General features: G+C 34.6%; 1 protein-coding gene across 7 annotated transcripts in view; it reads left to right on the top strand.

Moving 5' to 3' along the window:
• Window positions 1-19,839, top strand: part of LOC141460164 (trace amine-associated receptor 8c) — a 471,099-nt gene that overhangs the window by 232,244 nt on the left and 219,016 nt on the right. Inside the window, exon 1 of one of the 7 annotated variants that reach the window (XM_074139891.1) lies at window positions 14,867-14,942. The exons of the other annotated variants lie outside the window; for them this stretch is intronic. The gene's annotated coding sequence lies outside the window, so the exon portion shown is untranslated. Of the gene's footprint in view, window positions 1-14,866; window positions 14,943-19,839 lie in introns of those variants that run through there. 7 annotated transcript variants of the gene reach the window in all.

Genomic DNA, 19,839 nt, shown 5'->3' with positions numbered 1-19,839 from the left:
ATATCGTAAAGTTCACTACTGTTTTTTAGTACTGTTTCATTTCATTATTAAACGTACTTTACAGTATTTTATACGTGTTTTTTGATAATTATTTAGGGTACTGTGTTAGGATAGGCTATGTGTTTACAGTACTGTTAACGTATGTTTCGACTTACGTCGAAAAAACGGTTTACGACGCCGCGTAGGAACAGATTAACATCGTAAGTCGAGGACTACCTGTAATTTTGTTTAGTTCGTTAGAATCAGTTTTGAACGTTTACAGAGCAGTCTTGTTAACGTTTTATAAATCAGCTTGAAATCAATTCATCTGAGGTTCGTGTAGGGGTTCCAATATAATAGTTAGAAATTTATTTTATGTTCATTTACTAGCAATGAATTTAATTCAAAGATTTCAATTAAAATTAAGATGCCGTTAATTATAACGAAAATTTCTTACTTAAAGCCTCACTATTTTCTTTAAAAGAACGTTCGATTTCTGGTTCAAATTTGATAATTCGTTTGGAGACCAAAAATCGCCGAAATTCACCCAATCAGACAGTGAAGCATGCTACAAAGATTTTAGAGAAGAAAATTAAATTCACAACATAAATCTAAAATATTTTTAATAAAAATCGTCGGTTTAAGTTCATTCTTCGATTAAAGTAATTGTTATTTTATGTAGTAGCCAAACGTTTATAATTAAAGGTAATAATTATCTGGCTTTATCGCAAATAATATGGTTTTCTTCAATTACATTCTCAATCTAGGTGTTCTTCCCACAATGTTGTATACATGTAATATAAAATAAATGAGATATGCATACGTTTAGGACATCTAATTATTCCAGTATTTTACTATAAGTAAAATTAGGGGGTCTAAATTAAATTACAATTGAGAAATGAATAAATAATGTTGAATAATCTACTTGTTATTAACTGTGTGTTATTTGTGCTCACGAATATTTCGGTAAGACGAATTCAAGACTGAAATATTCTTTTAAATCCGTGATTCAAATTTAAACAGTAGCCGACTCTAACTTTGTCTTTTTCTACTTTTGCATATATCGTATATATGTGACATCTCAGAATAAAGGGCAAATTAAAGCTAAATCCGAAGAATAATTCGGAATAGAGTTAAAATAAAGTACCTATTTAAAAACGGATATAATATACATCTTATCATAATTATAACAAAATAATATTATGAATGAACTGGCCAGCATAAGGGTCTGTGATATCTAATAAATTCTAAAAAATGTGAAGGAAAAGTTAATGCAGCAAAATTACTTAAATTATATGAACTAAGCATGAATGAAATGTTGGGTACTAGCTGATTTGTGTACCTTTTGGCGTTTAATCAACCCTTATACTTAACTTTTAAAACTGTAAGTTTTTGTTAAGGAGATTTTTGTACCTTTTGGATAGATTTTCATTTTTGTCTATTTTGCGAAGTTACATATCTGCTTTACAGATTTGTTTAAAATTTGGAATAAGCAATTCTATCATTATAACCTGAAAAGGTGTTAAGTCGGAACTGTAACTACCACTGGAGAGATCTTTATAAAGAATGATTATAGTTGCCATCCTCAATAACAATTTTTTTGAGAAAGCGTTTTGAATAAAATAGGAAGGTATTAGTACGTAAATAGCAAAATTAAACTGCGATTTCAGTACTTCCCTTTAAGAGGAGTAAGAAAAACAAACTGCGAATACAGTACTTCTCCCAAAAAGGCAAAGAGGCAAAGATTTTGAATCGAACGACAATTCATTGATGTAAATCGGTTCACCCATTGATAATTTTAACAGTTGCAAGACTTCCTCTTAGTAGGTGTAAGAGCATGATGGCACTTCACTGCCACGTAGAGGACCTTTAATCACTTCTTCGTGCTAAATTTTATCAAAATCGGACTAAGCGTTATGGAAATATTGGTAATAATAGTTTTAGAAAGGGCTTTACTTGGGTGGGGCAAACTCCCCTCCTTATGAGGCGTAGCGTCGAGACTTTTAAAATGCAAATCTGTACAAAATTTCGATTCGAATGACACTTTATTCATGAAAATCAGTTCACGTGTCGATAATTTGAAACGATTGCTATACTTCCCCTTAACAAGTGTAAGATTAGATCGTCGCTTTAATGTTATGTAGGGGAGCCCTAACCCTATCATCCTACCAAATTTTATCAAAATCGGGCCAAGATTTACAGAGTAATTAGTAATAATAATTTTGGAGGGGGCTTACATAAAGGGGGCTAACTCCTCTCCCATTCGATGTACAGCGACGAGACCCCCAAAAGGCACATCTACATAAAATTCCGAATCGAATGACACCTCATTCATGAAAATCGGTTCACGCGTTTAGGCGCTACGCAGTTTACAAAAAAGGTAACAACAACAACAACAACAAGAAGAAGAAGAAGAACAAGAACAACAACAATTTTTGAAAATGCCGTTTTTGCACATTTTCGGCAACTTTTTTCTCAAAATCTATCAGATCTAGGTTGTTGCAAAAAAATTACAGTTATAAAGGAGGGTTTGCCCTACATTATAAAGAAAATTTGGGAATTTTATCTTTTATAGAAAAAGAGAAAAAAATTGTCAAAGTTGGGTGTTTTTCAACGTTACGCTTTTTCCTGCAGTTTTTGATGATCAACCCTTATACAACTGTCCTACCGGACAGTTTTAATTTATTTCAGAAGATGGAGGAAAATACGATTACAGTATTGAAAGCAAACCTTTTTATGATTAACACAATCATTGATCTCTCTTTATTTCACAAGCAAAAGACTAGCGTAAAAGAAAACTTAGTAAACTTTTTCCAGTATAAAATGTAAGCTGCAAACCTAATTTCCTTAATTATTCCTTTATGACTAATTGGAAAATGAAAAAAAGGAGAGGTAGAACTATTACTTTCTAATTAGATAAAGGAATTGTGCGCTTAAAAGTAAAGAACCATCAATGTTTCAAGGAGATTAAATGAAAAAGTTTTTAAAAGTTGGCAGACAGTGAACTGAAATGATAGAGCCCTGCTGGGAGAATAACGAACTAGATGCGCTTCTTTTTTTTACTTGGAAGCGAGAATTACTCAGATTCTGAAAAGTTAATAACCTGCAGATAGAGAATGAAAATAGTAATTAATAACAGGAAACTATCTTCCCGTGAGAGCAAACGTCATTTCCTGTTGGTATTTCTTTTTCAAAGGCATTTCATGCACTATATATATACGGATATTCAAGTGATTATAAAAATAATCACGTGGTATGTGTTTTTGTTATTTCCTACCAACAGAACGCCCATACTTACTAATAAATATACTATTTACAATTATTCTTTGAAGTGATAGTAAATAAAGCATCAATAATTTAATTTTATCGTAAGTTCAGTTATTTTCCAAGAGTTGCGGATCAAGTTAATCATCTACCCGCTGATTTTGATATATTCAACACCAACATGATCGAGTTGAAACATTTGTTAAATAGCTGATTTTGCGGTGATTGGTACTAGGGAAAACTTACCGGTCATTTGTGATATTAAGATTTATTAATTGAGTAAAGTTTCTATTTTTAAAGTATATTTTATAGTACATATTTTGAAGTATTTTTCATCTATTAAGTAAATTATGTGTATATATTATTTCTATTCTACGATATATATATGTATAAATGTATGATATATGTATATTCTATAATTATTATATATTGAGTTATTATTAAATGTTATTTTAAATTATATTTCTTTGTAACTGGGTGATTGCCCGTCTTGTAAATAAATAAATAAATAAATTTTATACGTACAAATCTCATGAAAGCTGGTCCTTTTCTTTGTTCTAATATGCACTGCCGATTTACCTTCCGTCCCAAAAATCAAATACAGTCGAGCCTCCCATAAAGGACACTCTCACTAGCGAACTCCTCCATTTACGGGCCAGTTTTTGGATTTCCCCGTTTTACCCCTATGCACTTTCTATATAAAAGAACCTCCGTCTAACTACATAGCGACCGCGGACATTTTGATTTTGGGGAACGGATTAAATGTTTCACCTCCCACCAACGACCACCTTATTATTAAAAGTTCGTTTGACGCAGTGATCAAAATAATTATCCCCTCTCAAGTTTTTGTTTTTTTCTGGTTTTTCCTAAAGTTTCCTATATAAGCTCCATACATCTTGTACCATTTTAATCATTTTTCAATATTACTTTGGACGAACAATATTATTTTTTCGGATATGTCTTTTAAATGATAGTGGTTAACTCTAGAAGAGAAAATAAATGTGTTGGGAGATTTTGCAAAAACCAAATCGAGCCATCGTCAACTTGCCGAAAGGTTTGTTCTATTTTTCTAATAATAGATGATGGTACGATGATAATTTTACCATAAATTATTATTGTTACGAATAAATGTGATGATTATTATACAAAATTATTAAATAAGTCAATAATATGTAGTTTTTTGATAATTTTTTTGGATAATTAAGAAAAACCTGATGCATATCATATAGCTAAATAATTATGCAATTATGTACGATTTTTAAATCTATTAATGATAAACAATTTTTAAATAGATGTTTGGAAAAAAGAACCCATATTTTTTCATTATGAAACTTGCCAACCTCCTTCTAACGGCCACCTCCAAACAGCGGCCACTTTGCTTTCCCCCCCCCCCCAGTGCCGTTATTGAGAGGTTCCACTGTAGTTCGAACATTTGCTGACAATTCTGCTATTCTTTCAACCAACCCTGATCCTATCCAAGCCAGTCAGAACATTCAAATCCATTTAAACCTACTCGAAACTGTGGTTTTGAAAAGGAAGTAAATAAAAATTAATGAGCAAAAATTAGTGCACATTACGTTTACTTTACGAAAATCTGCGAGTCCACCAGTTCAACTGAACGGTGTAACGATTCCTACAGCTGACGTAGTACGATACTTAGGACTGTACATTGACCTCACCTGGAACCCACATACTCGACTGAAACGACAAGACGTGAACTGGCGCTGCAAGTTACTTGCTAGACTACTTGATCGCAGATCCAATCTTGACTTGAATCACAAACTAACCCATCTACAAGACACTGTTAAAGACTGACAAGGACATACAGATTAGAATAGCTTAACCAAATGCTCGAAACTCCAAACGCTTACAGACGCTACAATCAAAAATCTTACGCGAAATCCTGAATGCAGCATACTGCTGCATACCTAATCTCACCATTTCCACTGATCTTCACATCCCCTTTTGTCACCGATCTAAAAAAGTCTCGCTACCGCAACTTTCACAGCCTCCTAGCTCTCCATCCTAAATCTCTTGTATAACAACCCTCCTCTCCACACCTTCCAGACAATCCTCCTCGTTGCTTGAAGTGGAAGTGGCCTAGAGACTTACTGATGTGAGTGTAATCCAGTGAGAATGTGTTTCACCCTCAGCGGATTGCTCTTACAAGTCTTTCAAGTTACCTGATCCAGCTATAATATCAAATTTACTTTTTTTTTTGGCGCATCAACATCTAAGGTTATTGGCGCCCGGAGCTTTTTTCAGTGCACTGCCGGCCTCCGGACAGTGTTCTCTCGTTACAGACAACACTATCCATTACCGGACAGTGAGCTGTAAGAAGCTCCTAGGAAGAGAAAAATCTAAGGGTCAGCAGCTGGATTCGAACCCGGGACTTCCGCATGGGAGTCCAGTATGCTAACCTCATAGCTAATCCCTTCCCTAAATTTACTTTATATTTGTTGTAAATGTTTCTAATAAAATGAAATAAATAAACACACATTTTTACTTAAAAGAACATGAACTTTTAAACTGTTTTTTAACTTCAAATTCCCAAAACAAAACATAAATCCCCCCCCACCACAAACATGGGCGCACATTATACAGTAGAACTTACCCAAAATCATTATAGACAAAATTACAGTACATCGTGATCAATAATCTGCAGTAACTTAAAGTGTCGAAGAGTTTAGATGATACAGCTGGGCGAGGCCGGCCGGCCAGATGGGGTAGTTCATTCATCATTATTCATCTGTAAGTTATTCATCCCAATTCATCTTTAAGTAGTGTATTAGGCGGTAAAAATCGTTTTATTTAGTCAGTGTATTCGAAAAATATTATTTAAAAAATAGCTATTTTATGACTGTTGTAAAGGCATTGTATGTGATTTTTTTTAAACCAATACCAAGTGACCTTTTTTTATTGTTATTTGGAATTTATTGTTTATTATCTACGCTTGTGGTTAAACCAAATCTAATAAAACGCACGAAAGGAATTCATAAACGTAGTCACATGCACCTGGTGTACCATTATGTAGTAAATATTGTACTTCATTTTTTCTGTATTTCGCTCTCATTTTCTTTTTGAAAAATCGCTCAGTAATACAGAGAAGATAGATGAATGAATACAGAAAGAGTTTAAGCTGAACGGATGCTTGGTCTGCAAAACATAAGCGGAGAAATACTCAAAGAATGAATTGTTAAAAAGTGAAAAAAGTCTAAGAGCGTTGCAACTCTTACCTGTGCTGGCTTTGCTCCAGTTCTCAATTTCCTGGCTACCAACTTGGACTTATCCTCCACAACCTTTTCAAATTACTACCGCTTATTAGAGCGTTTACTAAGCTCCTCCACTTCTTCGTCCATCTTGTCCACAGCAAAAGAAAGTAATACCTGTTCTTCATCGATTAATGGGGAGGATTACATCCCACTTTAGGCTAAATAACTCTAAAAATTTGTTCTTACCTTAGTGAATGAAATAGTGCAGGAATTGATTTTTATTTACTTTAATATTAACAATTACTTTAAGATACAAAATTATTTAAATGCTAATTTATTATTCACATTATGTTTTATAAACTATTTTTTTTTTTTAATGATTTAAGGCGCGTCAACATCTAAGGTTATTGGCGCCTGGAGCTTTTTCCAGTGCACTGCCGGCCTCCGGACAGTGTTCTCTCGTTGCAGACAACACTGTCCATCACCGAACAGTGAGCTGTAAGAAGCTCCTAGGAAGAGAAAATCTAAGGGACAGCAGCTGGATCCCGAACCCGGGACTCCAGTATGCTAACCGCATAGCTAATTTTTTTTCCCCTCTCCTATGACATGTTTATTTTTATTTATATAAAATGTTAATAAAAAGCATGAACTAACTCTTAGGGTGCGTTCCAACTAAGCGCTCACAACGATCAAAATATACCTTCAGCCGTTCCACATGACGACCGCGGTCGTGGCGAAAACGTCACTAATGACGTCGTTATTTTCGCCCACACGAAGCTCACAACGCCCCACCTTAAGAGCTGGGTCGAAGTGGGCGTTCAGAAATTTGGGGCAATTTTTAAAAGGAAAGATGGCGACCGAAAAAATTATATCAGGTAAATGAAAGTATTATCTCATGTAAATAATTGAATGTGTTTCTCAAAAGTCTAAAAATAATAATAAAATGAAAAATTACTTATCCCTTTACAAACTAAATCACTGAATAACGACCAATTACACTTTGATAGTTAATAATTTGATATAATTTTAATATTATAAATACTCCACGAAAATGTAATATAAAAATTGAATTATATATATTCTTTAATATTTAATATAAGTCAACTTTACCAATAATTAATAAAGTTTATTTTAACTGCTTATAAACGGGGTTAAAATTAAAAAACAACCTCTTCAAGCTTCTGACTTATTTTCGAGGTCGCCATTTGTAATTTTTACATGAACGGTTAAAACATTGACATCCATTCCACTTGAGTTTTCGATTGTAACGCTCGCAAGTAAGTGGAACGGGCAAAACCGCGGTCGTGAGCGTGATCTTTGTGAGCGCTTAGTGGGACGCACCCTTAGTTGATTAATTATCGACTTTAATCGAACATTTAATGACAGGTATATGAGGACGGGGAAATATTTGTAGTTTATATAAAATTGAGAAACTAGAACTTAGCATCCTTTTATAATCAGCCTGAAATAACGACAATTTGTATATTTTTTCTTTAAAACAGAAGGATCCTGTTCTAATCATGTTGAATTGAAAACCTAAATTATACAAAATGGTTTTCTGTTGTGTCGCCCAAGGAAAAATTTGGCAATATTTGACTGTTGATAACTGCATGAGTTTATTAAAGCAAATCTAGAAATTTCTAAAGAACTTACTGTATCTAAGCGCTGTGCTGAGGTATTTTAGCAAAATGTTTATTCCGATTTGTGGGCCGCCAAAATTCGCTTGTTGGAGAGCATGGTCCGTCCGTCCGTTCTACTACTACTACTACTGGCGCTACAGCCCATTACTGAGCCTTGGCCTCCTCAATCCGCTTCCGCCAGTCACTCCTATCCATTGCAGCAACCTTCCAATTCCTCACTCCAAGCAGGTCTCTGGCATCCACGCATACCCCATCATTCCATCACAATTTGGGCCTGCCCACTCTCCTGATCCTATGTACTTCTTCTTGCAGAAGCCGTTTGGGTGTTTCCAAATCAGACATCCTTGCCACATGGCCTGCCCATCTGAGCCTGCCAAGCCTGATTACCTTTTCGATGTCTGCTTCCTGGAATAGATGCTGCAGTTCCCGATTCTTCCTTCTTCTCCAAATCGCGCCCTCTTTAATAGGGCCAAAAATTCGTCGAAGAACTTTTCTCTCGAAAACTTGCAGCATCTCCCCATCTTTTTTTGAAATCACCCAAGCTTCGGAGCCATATGTTAACACAGGACGGATCAGGGTCTTATAGAGAAGCACTTTTGTATTTTTTGATATTAAGTTGCTTCTCATATGCTTATTCAATCCATAATAGCTCCTATTGGCCAACATACTCCTTCTTTTTATTTCTAGGGATACATCGTTATCCCTAGAGATTAAGGTTCCGAGGTATATGAATGAATCAACTTGTTCAATCATATAATTGCCAAGTGTTACGTGCGCGGGATGATCTGCAGGTCCTTCAGCTCTTAGATATTTGGTCTTGTCAGCATTTATTTGTAGTCCCACTTTTCCAATCACTCTAACCAGATTAAGGAAGGCCCTTTCCATATCTTGGAAGGATCTTCCAATTATGTCCACGTCATCTGCGTAGGCTAAAACCTGAACAGACTTGTGGAATATACTACCGGACAGCGGGATTTCTGCCTCACGCATTACATATTCCAAAATAAGATTAAACAGTAGGCAGGATAGAGCATCTCCTTGCCTTAGACCTTTAGTGCTGTTAAATTCCGATGAAAGACACCCTTTACCTTTAATACGCACTGCGCACACAGTGTCTTTCATTGTCATCTTAATTAAGCGTACTAGTTTTGGGGGTATATTTAATTGTAGCAGGGCGTGGTCTTGCTATTTGCCAGGCAAAATCTGGTCACTGAGACAACTTGAGAATTATAGTCAGATAAAGTTGCTTAAAAGTACTCACCAATTTGGCATACACTATGTACGAGGGTCGTTTGAAAAATCCGTGCAAAGTCAGAGAGATAGCACTACTGGCGCGTATCGAGGTTATGTTTAGTTAGTAGCATCTCTTGGAAGAACACACACCAAGTTTCAGCCAGATCGGTCTATTTCTTTGTGTTTGGCATTCGTTTGGATCGAGAAAGTCGAGTGATTTTCAAAAAATGGACGAAAAAGAATTTCGTGTGTTGATTAAACACTACTTTATGAAAGGCAAAACGCCTCAGGAGACTAAAGAGAAGCTTGATAAACATTATGGTGACTCTGCACCTTCGATTAGAACAGTTTATAAGTGGTTTCAAAATTTTCGGAGTGGCCATATGGGCACAAGTGACGCTGAACGTTCTGGACGCCCTGTTGAGGTTACTACTCCAGAAATCATTGATAAAATCCATGATATGGTGATGGATGACAGAAGAGTGAAGGTGCGTGAGATTGCTAGTGCTGTGGGCATCTCGAATGAACGGGTACATGATATTTTGCATCAACATTTGGACATGACAAAGCTATCCGCAAGATGGGTGCCGCGATTGCTCACGCTTGACCAAAAACGAAATCGTGTGAAGTGTTGCAAGGACGGTTTGCAGCTGTTCCAGAAGAATCCGCAGGACTTTAAGCGTCGTTTCGTCACTGTGAATGAAACATGGATACATCACTACACTCCTGAGACCAAAGAACAATCTAAATAATAGGTTACCAAGGGGGAATCTGCGCCAAAAAAGGCGAAGACCGTTCCTTCGGCACGGAAAGATTATGGCGACTGTCTTTTGGGATTCGCAAGGAATAATCCTCATCGACTATCTGGAAAAGGGTAAAACTATTACAGGTGCATATTATTCATCGTTATTGGACCGTTTGAAAACCGAGCTGCAAGAAAAACGCCCACGATTGGCCCACAAAAAAGTCCTTTTCCATCACGACAACGCACCAGCTCACACCTCAGCAGTTGTGGTCGCAAAATTAATGGAAATAGGGTTCCAACTCGTTTCACATTCTCCAGACTTGGCTCCCTCGGACTACTATTTGTTCCCCAATATGAAGAAATGGCTGGCGGGAAAAAGATTTTATTCAAACGAGGAGGTGATTGCAGAAACGAATGGCTATTTTTCAGACTTGGACAAATCCTATTATTCGGAAGGGATCAACAAACTAGAGCAGCGTTGGACGAAGTGTATAAGCCTAAAAGGAGACTATGTTGAAAAATAAAAAAGGTTTACCCCAAAAAATTAAGTAGTTTTTATTTTTGCACGGACTTTTCAAACGACCCTCTTAAATATAATAACTTTCAGGTTTTTTTTTGTTTTTAAAGAAAGAAAAATGCAAACACTCCAGCTATACGAGTATACTCGCGCTATATAAAGTAATCTCTTTGTTTTTTCACTTTCTCTTTGTTAAATTCACATTAAAAAAAAAATGTTGATATTTGGTTTCAATTCAGTTGCAGAGTTTCTTTTTTTTCAGTATCTGTTAGCTGGGATTAAATAAATATGTTATGTTGTGGCCCAATTTAGAATTCAATCCGCAAAATCTGTATTCTAAAATTGTTTTAACAAGTGACAATAACTGGGCCAAGCTTGATGGGTCAGTTAAGTGATGAAGCAGAATTTGTTTCACTTTGGGCTTCCCTATCAAGTTATCGCAACAATGTATGCATGTAGAGTTCCCAACGTTCCATTTCCTGACTGGCTGTTTGCAAACAGATTTTCATTTGAAATAGCTTTCAATTGAAAAATCTAGATGTGCTCACTTACACAACTTTATTTTATCTAACTACTATTTATTGTCAAGGTTCTATTCTAAAAAATATTTTTCAAACACCGAACATTTGAGTTTATACTTAATTCTGACTAGCACTAGACAAATTTATTAACCGTACGTTACACCACAATATAACCTTATACAGGGTGACCAGAGTTATATGCTCCACCCACTTTTTTTTTAAACAGCGGGAAATTTCGAAAAAATAAAAAACACGTATTTAATCATTTTTAGTCTAGTTTATTTTCAGTGATTGACCCATTTTTTTAAACCCCTGTATCTCGAGATACAGCGACCAATTTCTGTTTTTCAAATGGAACGTTATATTTTTTGTTGCATATTTTTATAGTATTTGAGCTCCTAAAAAAAACAAAAAAATCATTTTTGAAATCGGTTAGGTTTTTCAAAAGTTATGGTAATTTAAAATATAGAAAACAAATTTCAGTTTACTGTCAAAATTACGTCATTTTTTTTTAAAGAATCTGTTCAAACTGGGCACAACCAACGGATAGGCAAGCCAAAACTCTGGACTCCAACGCTCTGCTTGTAGCAGCACTTATGGTGACGAAGTCCAAGATCTAGGCAGGCTAGAGTTAGTCGACTGAAGCCACGGGATTAAGGTTACTGTACACTTTATTTATTAGATATCCCCTCAAAAAATAGTCCATTTGGGTTAAGTCCAGAGATCGAGGTGGCCATTGGATGGGACAATGAGTCCATAAGCACTTTTCATGGAAATTTCTGTCCAGGTTACCTCGAACAATTCTCGCATTGTGTGCCGGGCAACCATCTTGTTGAAAACACTTATCTAGTCGACGTTGCAGAGGAACATCTTCAAGCAGAACTGGCAAAAAGTCTCTTCAAAAAAAGTTAGATACCTCTCACCAGTTAAGTTCTCTCTGTAGAAGTATGGGCCGATTAGTTGATTTCCTAAAACTCCACACCAAACGTCTAGTAACTCTAGCCTGCCTAGATCTCGACTTTGCCACTGTAAGTGCTGCTACAAGCAAAGCTTGGGAGTCCAGAGTTTTGGCTTGCCTATCCGTTGATTGTGTCCAGTTTGAACAGATTCTTTAAAAAAAATAACGTAATTTTGACAGTAAACTGAAATTTGTTTTTCATATTTTAAATTACCATAACTTTTGGAAAACCTAACTGATTTCAAAAAAAATTTTTTTTGTTTTTTTTCAGGAGCTCAAATAGTATAAAAATATGCAACAAAAAATATAACGTTCCATTTGAAAAAAAAAAGTTGGATGCTGTATCTCGAGATACAGAGGTTTAAAAAAATGGGCCAACACTGAAAATAAACTAGACTAAAAATGATTAAATACGTCTTTTTTATTTTTTCGAAATTTCCCGCCGTTTAAAAAAAAAAGTGGGTGGAGCATATCTCTGGTCACCCTGTATAACCTTGCGTAAGCCTATTCAAACCCCATTCCGAATAAGTGAAAAATCGATTCTTTCGATTTACAGTTCAGAGCTTAAAATTAAAATTAACATTATTTTATTTTGAATAAACTTCAAGCCAAATTGTAATGAGTCATAAAAATATCACAATCTAATTAAAATGAATAAATTCAAAAATTAATTTTTTCTGCAACCATGTAGGGAAGTTCTCATTACTCAATTAAAATCAGCTGTGTAATGCCCAACTTCCCACGCTAGTGGGGGGAAATTCCCATTAGTGTCACTTTCCGCACAAGTGAGTGGAAAAACTTTATTGTGCTTCCTTGATATAAGAAGTTTTGTTATTAACATAAATATTTTCTGTAAAACTCTAATAAGCTTATTTAAATTTATTTTATTTAAATAATTAAAAAACGAATATTAAAAAATAAAATAAAAATTGAAAGGAATATAGAAATAAAAATAATACTTTAATAAATAATTAGATATTTTTAATTATAACAGTTAAAAAGGTTATAGTGTTACCTTATAGAAATTTAAAATGGATTCTAGTGATGCCTGTTTAGAAAACACTCCTCCATCAATAAAAGAAACAGCAGAAAATGTAATAAGTAATGTAAATACGTAAGTAATGTAAATAATTGTAATATAACAATAAATGTTTATAATAAATAAATTACTTTTTGTAGACTGTAAAAATGAAATTTTTAATTTTATTAGTTAATAAATGGTTGCAGAAAAAATATAATATTTAACTCTAGTGTAAAGTATTTTCCTCACTCGGCAATTTGCACTTGCACTCGCATCGCTTCGCTCGCTCGTGCGTGCAAACCCTGCCTCGCGTGAGGAAAAGTACTACTTTCCACACTTGTTAAATAAATTTCTTTATTTTTTTTTATTTTTTTGGCGCATCAACAGCTGAGGTTATTAGCGCCCGGAGCTTTTTCCAGTGCACTGCCGGCCTCCGGACAGTGTTCTCTCGTTACAGACAACACTGTCCATCACCGGACAGTGAGCTGTAAGAAGCTCCTAGGAAGAGAAAATCTAAGGGTCAGCTGCTGGATTCGAACCCGCCGGGACCTCCGCGTGGGAGTCCAGTATGCTAACCTCATAGCTAATCCCTTCCCTAATAACTATTGTTGTTTATTATGAATTGAGTAATTATAAAATTAAAACAAGTTTAGCTTTACATGTGTTGGTTTTATTTTTAGTTCCTTTTTATTATTGTTTATTTATAATTATCTCATAGGTATATTTCCTTTCTTTGCAAAACTTATTGCATAAACCAGTTTTAAAATAAATAAATATTTGCTTAAGTAAATTACAATTTTGTGTTGCTAAATATTAATTGAGTTACTAAATAATTTTGTGATATTCAGTTGAAATTTTACAGCCTAAATCTTTAGAACAAACTTTGTTGATATTATTGAAGATTGTGGATCCTTATTATGTATACAAATATGTCTTTTCACCTGAATAACAAATATGGCTGAACCGAAATCCATTTCAGCCAGAATATGAGAGTTATTCTTCGGGTGTACAAGAGGGGGTGAATGTTGAGAACACCCTTTAGCCCTTTGCATGTCTGCTACAGTACTGCTGAGGTTGGTTTTGTAGTTAAGGGCTGGAAAGACGAAGGGATATGTTATAGCATGGAGATGAGACCACGCCAGCCGCTACTTCTTCTACCCATTTCCCATCCCACAAGCCGCTAGATTTTCCACCCCTACTCATCCTTATCTCGCCTAAATACAAAATGCATTGCTCTTCTTTCCATACATAGCTGTTTTTTTTCCAACGCTATCGTAAAGAGACATATGAAAAGTAAGAGAAATCTCCACTGTTTACTCTAGGGATTTTTATACGTAACCTGAACACTGTTTCTGGGCTTCAAAAATGGGGCAAAATTTTTCCGCTAAATGAAAGTTTAAAGTTTTTATTTTCTTTTATTTTTATTATCAAACGTCTTTATTAATATTGAACTCTTTTCCTCAAGAATATTTACGTGACCTTCTATAGTATTAGTAAAATCCTACCAATCCAACTTCTTCATTTTATTCAAATTTTAATTTTAAAATATATACATACATAAATAATTAAAACAATAAAATACCTGTAAAGAATAATTAAATTACTAGTTTATATTTCACCGTCGTTAAACACTATGAAAACACTCTATGTAATGTAAACACTCTAAAGTGACGCTAAACCTTCCCAGACTGTAACCTAACATTCAGGTTGTGCCGCATTGTCGTCAGTACCATCTGATGGCACTTTTACGTGTAGTTCCGCCATAAATTCAAAATGGGGGAATGTATTATTGTAAAAGTGTTTAAAATGTGGTTCATGAGATGGTATATTACATACATTCAATACATTATTAGTAAGTAAATAAATAATATAATTAACAATAAATCTCATTTTTGATAATACATTAAGCACTGTTACTAAACAATTTTAATGATTAGTAATTAGTAATTTCTACAAGAATCTGAATTAAAATTATATGAAATTATGTTTCGATTCTCCTAAATACATTATGTTTGTTATTAATTTATAACTTTTCTGGTTGTCTGTTATTTTTCTCTAAATTATTAACAATAATTCAACTTAGAAAAGATGAACTTACTTTAGCAAGTATGCGTTTAGAGGAATAAAGTTCTACCTTTGGGTTGAGCAGATATAGAAAAGGTAATGGAATACTATTAAAGGTTTGCTTGGTAAAGGTAGGGAACCCAGCATTCCCTTATAATATCCGGTGGATCACACGAACAGGAAACGGATCTATCTTAACCCATTTCCCTTGGCTAGCTTTTTGACCCTACTAAAGTCCTTGGAAAAGGGTTAAGTTTCTGGAGTTCGACCAACCGGTGAAATTTCCTCTTTTAGTTAATTTGGGTGAATTTATTTAGCGTAACTTTTTGCAATGTTTTTAAAAAAGGAGAATTGTTACTAACCATAATTTGTTGATAAAAATTCTTAGGATATTGAGTATTGATGTACAGGTACTACCCTAGTACAGCGTTTCCCAACCTTTTTGTGGCACGCGTACCACTTGGTAAAAATGATTGTATTCTGCGAACTTTGTTATTACGAGTGTGTTATTTTATTATAAACTTAGAAAAAATATAAGATCTTGGTTTTAAAACTTTTTTTAAATAATTAAAAATTACGTACATATTTTTCTCTTCAAAATTATTAATTAATTTACAGAGTTCTTCTTTAGGATTATTGTATTTGTGCCCAAATCTTCTAAATTAATTTCTTTTAAGCATTCAACTACCTGTAAGTACCAATTAAATTTAATGTTGCTTGGACAGAGCTTGCCCATTACAATCCAGTCTCTTTAAGCAGATTTTTACATAGTTATCATTTAGGTTCTGTCACATGATAATTCTATTAAATTTTCTTTATCTTTTTATCAATGATGATGTAGCTTTTCTTTATAGTGGGGGATAGAAATCCAATTATCATTTGTGTTTTCGGGTTTTGGAAAATACTCCGTGAAAGACAATTTTAATCCTATTAAATGTGCTATTATATTTTCTCGTATATCGTGAGACAGATCAACTTTACTATATAATATTATTAATTAAAATAATTTTTATGAATTATAGGAAAAAACGTTTCTATGATACATTTATGCTTAATTTTTTTAAATTTGTTTATTTCCGCCATTATTAATTATTTTTCGCGTACCAGCAACTCGCGTACCACAGATTGGGAAACGCTACCCTAGTAGTTTTAAGGGTTATTATTGGAGTTTTATCAGGTGCTGGCCATATACTCGTACAGAGGTACCTAAAGTATCTAAAATCTTAGAGGAATTTTATGTTTGGAAAATCGCTAAAAACTACAATAATTAACTCAATAAGTGGCAGTTCCAATTAGCCAATTTGTTCAAAATCTCTAAAACTGTAAAATTGATCTCCTAAAATGGCGGTTAGCTGATATTTTTTCCACCTAAGTGTATCAAGGAACAAGTGTATCCTAATGCCCTGATTGGCCTAACATCGGATCAATATCTTAGTCAAAAAGATTGCTCATTAAATAAGGGGATCCAGTTTTTAAATATTTTTTGGGTTTTGCTCAGTGCTATAAAATAAACGAAGAACTAAATATTGAAGGATACCTTCAATAGGGAAGTTTGTACGATTTAATGAACAGGGTTCATTCGAAAAAAGTCTTCAAAGCAAATGAAAGTGGCAGTTACCGGTGGGTTATCCTTTTGATGTAAGGATGCTCAGGTTATTTATTTTTTTTTTAAAAAACACACAAAAGTAGTAAGGGAAGGGATTAGCTATGAGGTTAACATACTGGACTCCCACGCGGAGGTCCCAGGTTCGAATCCAGCAGATGACCCTTAGATTTTCTCTTCCTAGAAGCTTCTTACAGCTCACTGTCCGGTGATGGACAGTGTTGTCTGTAACGAGAGAACACTGTACGGAGGCCCTGAAAAAAGCTCCGGGCGCCTATAACCTTAGATGTTGACGCGTCTTAAATCATAAAAATAAAAAACAAAAGTAGTAAGTAAAGTAATCGCCTATTTTTTCAGGCGGGGCTTTACGTCCAACTACCAATTAGGTGTCGTGGACGGAGGCGACTAGCAAACATACTTTACTGTAAATTCCTTTTATTAACCATTAAATAAAATGCAAGACCTAATACCGGGGAATCGAACCTAGTACCACAATACATATTAGCTTTACAGGTCTTACCTCTTAACCGCTCGGCTACCGTGGCGCCTAGTTTTTGAAGAAGTACAAATGAATACCAGAAAAATACCAAAAAATCACAATTCAAATGCTTTTTTGTCAAGAAGAGTAGAAAAGCGACAGTATTAGGAATTCCACCTTAAGGACGAGCATAAATGTACAGTCATGGAAAAAGAACAGCTTAGACAGGTTTGGAAATGTGAACTGAATAATTGAAGCCAGAGCTTTTGAGGCACGGCTTTTGGGCAGAAGACCGAATGAAAGAAGAAGAATAACCTGAAAGACAATCCTGAGAATGCAAAGAAAGTTTTGTCCAAGAATAGAGAAGAATGATAAGGCTGCTTATAAATCCTCTACATTTTCGGCTGGATGAACCCACTTTTGGGTACAAGGATACGAATAAGTAGGAGAAGAAAGTGGAAAAGTTTTTGATCGAAACAAATTCATTGAATTTTCATCTTTATTTGTTAAGAGTTTATGTGTTTTGTATTCCACGAAGTTTTATGCCAATGACTAAGGACAAAGCTCATCTACCAGGTCTTCCTTTAAATTCTCTGTCCACCATTTCCACCGATAAGTCCTGCGTATTAATGTTGGTCTTTCTGTGTTCTACTTTCAGAACGTATCCATTTTTGGACTCACTTTAATGGTTGGGGTTCTGCCAAAAATATTCCTGACTTCTCTTTAGTTAAAAAACCGAAAATTGAAATTAATAGTGAAAAGAAAAGAAAACAAAAAATCCTATAATTTAATTAACACCAAGGTATAAAACACTTTTTGAATATCATCAGCATTTTTGACTGAATATATTTTCATTAATTTAATAAAAAATCAAATTAAAAAACTGGCGACTAAGCTTTGCTTCCGTTGGAATATTTATTCAATCCCTTTTCTTTTTGTAGTTTCCAAAGTCACTGAATGAACGTAAATTGAAATTAACATTCTCTTTTTTTTCAATTATGATTTTAGCCATCTCGATGATATAACCTTAACTGAAAACAATTTTGTTACTTGCGCTGGACTTTCAGTACGGATAAATTGCAAATTGGACAAAACGGTTTCCGCTTCGTTAGTAACATATACGAGGTGTGGCTATTTCTTCTCTTATAAAACTTCTCTTTTAAAGGTTAATTGCAAAAATATAATAAATTGGTTACTCAAATATAGAATAATACAAAGAGGAAAAGTTTGCAGCTGAATGGCTGCACCATACATAATTATTATTTAAAAGATATTTCTTAATTAACTGAAATACGAGTAATGTTGCCATTTTCTTTATACTATTAGAAATCAATGAACTTAATTCTCAAAGCGAAATCCTGTTAATAGCTTCCATTTTAAATTATACGAGGTGTGGCTATTAAATAACGAGACTATTGCTGTAAAACATTTTATTTTAAATTTATACATATTTAGTTAATTGTTCGAAACAGTGCTGGAAGTCTTTTTCTGTGAGCTCCTGCATGACGCGTGCCGCTTTTTCTTTCACAACTTCAACGGACTGAAATCGTGTTCCTTCTAATGCAGATTTGACTTTGGGGGAACAGATAAAAGTCACATGGAGCCCCAGGTCAGGCGAATATGGCCTAAAACTGGGATGTTGTACTTGGCTAGAAACGTCTTGCGACAGACAATGCAGTGTAAGCCGGCGCGTTGTCTTGATGGAGAACCCCGTGACTTGTTTTTCCACAAATCGGGTCGGTTTTTTTGCCTTACTCTTTCACGGAGTTGAGCAAGCATCTCACGGTAGTAATGTTGATTAATTATAATCGATATTTTTCATCCGTTTTGGACGTGAAAGGGCGACCTGGGCGGTCCTACATCTCCGTCGTCTTCTCAGCCATCTTGGAAACACTTGAACCACTCAAAAACGCGCGCACGTGATAAACATTCATCGCCATAAACTTCTTTTAATAAAAGATAAGTTTCAGTAGCGGTTTTACCCAATTCCATGTGAAATTTCACGACAATTCGTTGCTGTACTACATGTGTAGTACCATGTTTTCGGCAACTTACACCTCTTACACAAACGACGGTTCCGGTCAGACAGATTTCTCTACAAACACATGAGACGCTGCACAGCTGTTGGTCGTTAGAATTTGGCGCATGCATAGTTCTTCTGTAGCAGCATCAGTCTCGTCATTTAATAGCCACACCTCGTATACGACGAGTTGGTGTTCCTTGTATATCATATTGCATTCCTGGTAAATATTATTGTTTTTCTTTTCAAGAGATCGTCTCATTATCTAATAAGTTTACGTTTAGTAATAAGTCTTAATCGCTTAGGTATCCTTGCGATTCCACTCGCTTGCCCACCTTTTAGTTATTTTATTTTTTAGTACATTTATTTGATCCTCTATCCTTACTGTGATGTGACCATTATTTGGTCTATTTTGAGCCGCTTGTTTTGCCGTGGAATCGGCAAATTCATTGCCTACATGATCTGGTATCAACAGAATTGTAACTTTATCTCGAGTTATAAATTTTCATTCTGCGATTGGCTAATGAATAATAATTGAAAACATTATTTAAGCTTCCAATTAAACCTAAAATAATGCGTAATTA

Source organism: Rhodnius prolixus, unplaced genomic scaffold (assembly GCF_049639745.1).
Source record: "Rhodnius prolixus isolate KJV_2025 unplaced genomic scaffold, Rpr scaffold_6, whole genome shotgun sequence".
Classification (NCBI taxonomy): Eukaryota; Metazoa; Arthropoda; class Insecta; order Hemiptera; family Reduviidae; genus Rhodnius; species Rhodnius prolixus.
Note: the sequence above shows the minus strand (reverse complement) of the source record. Positions and strands in the feature narration are given on the sequence as shown.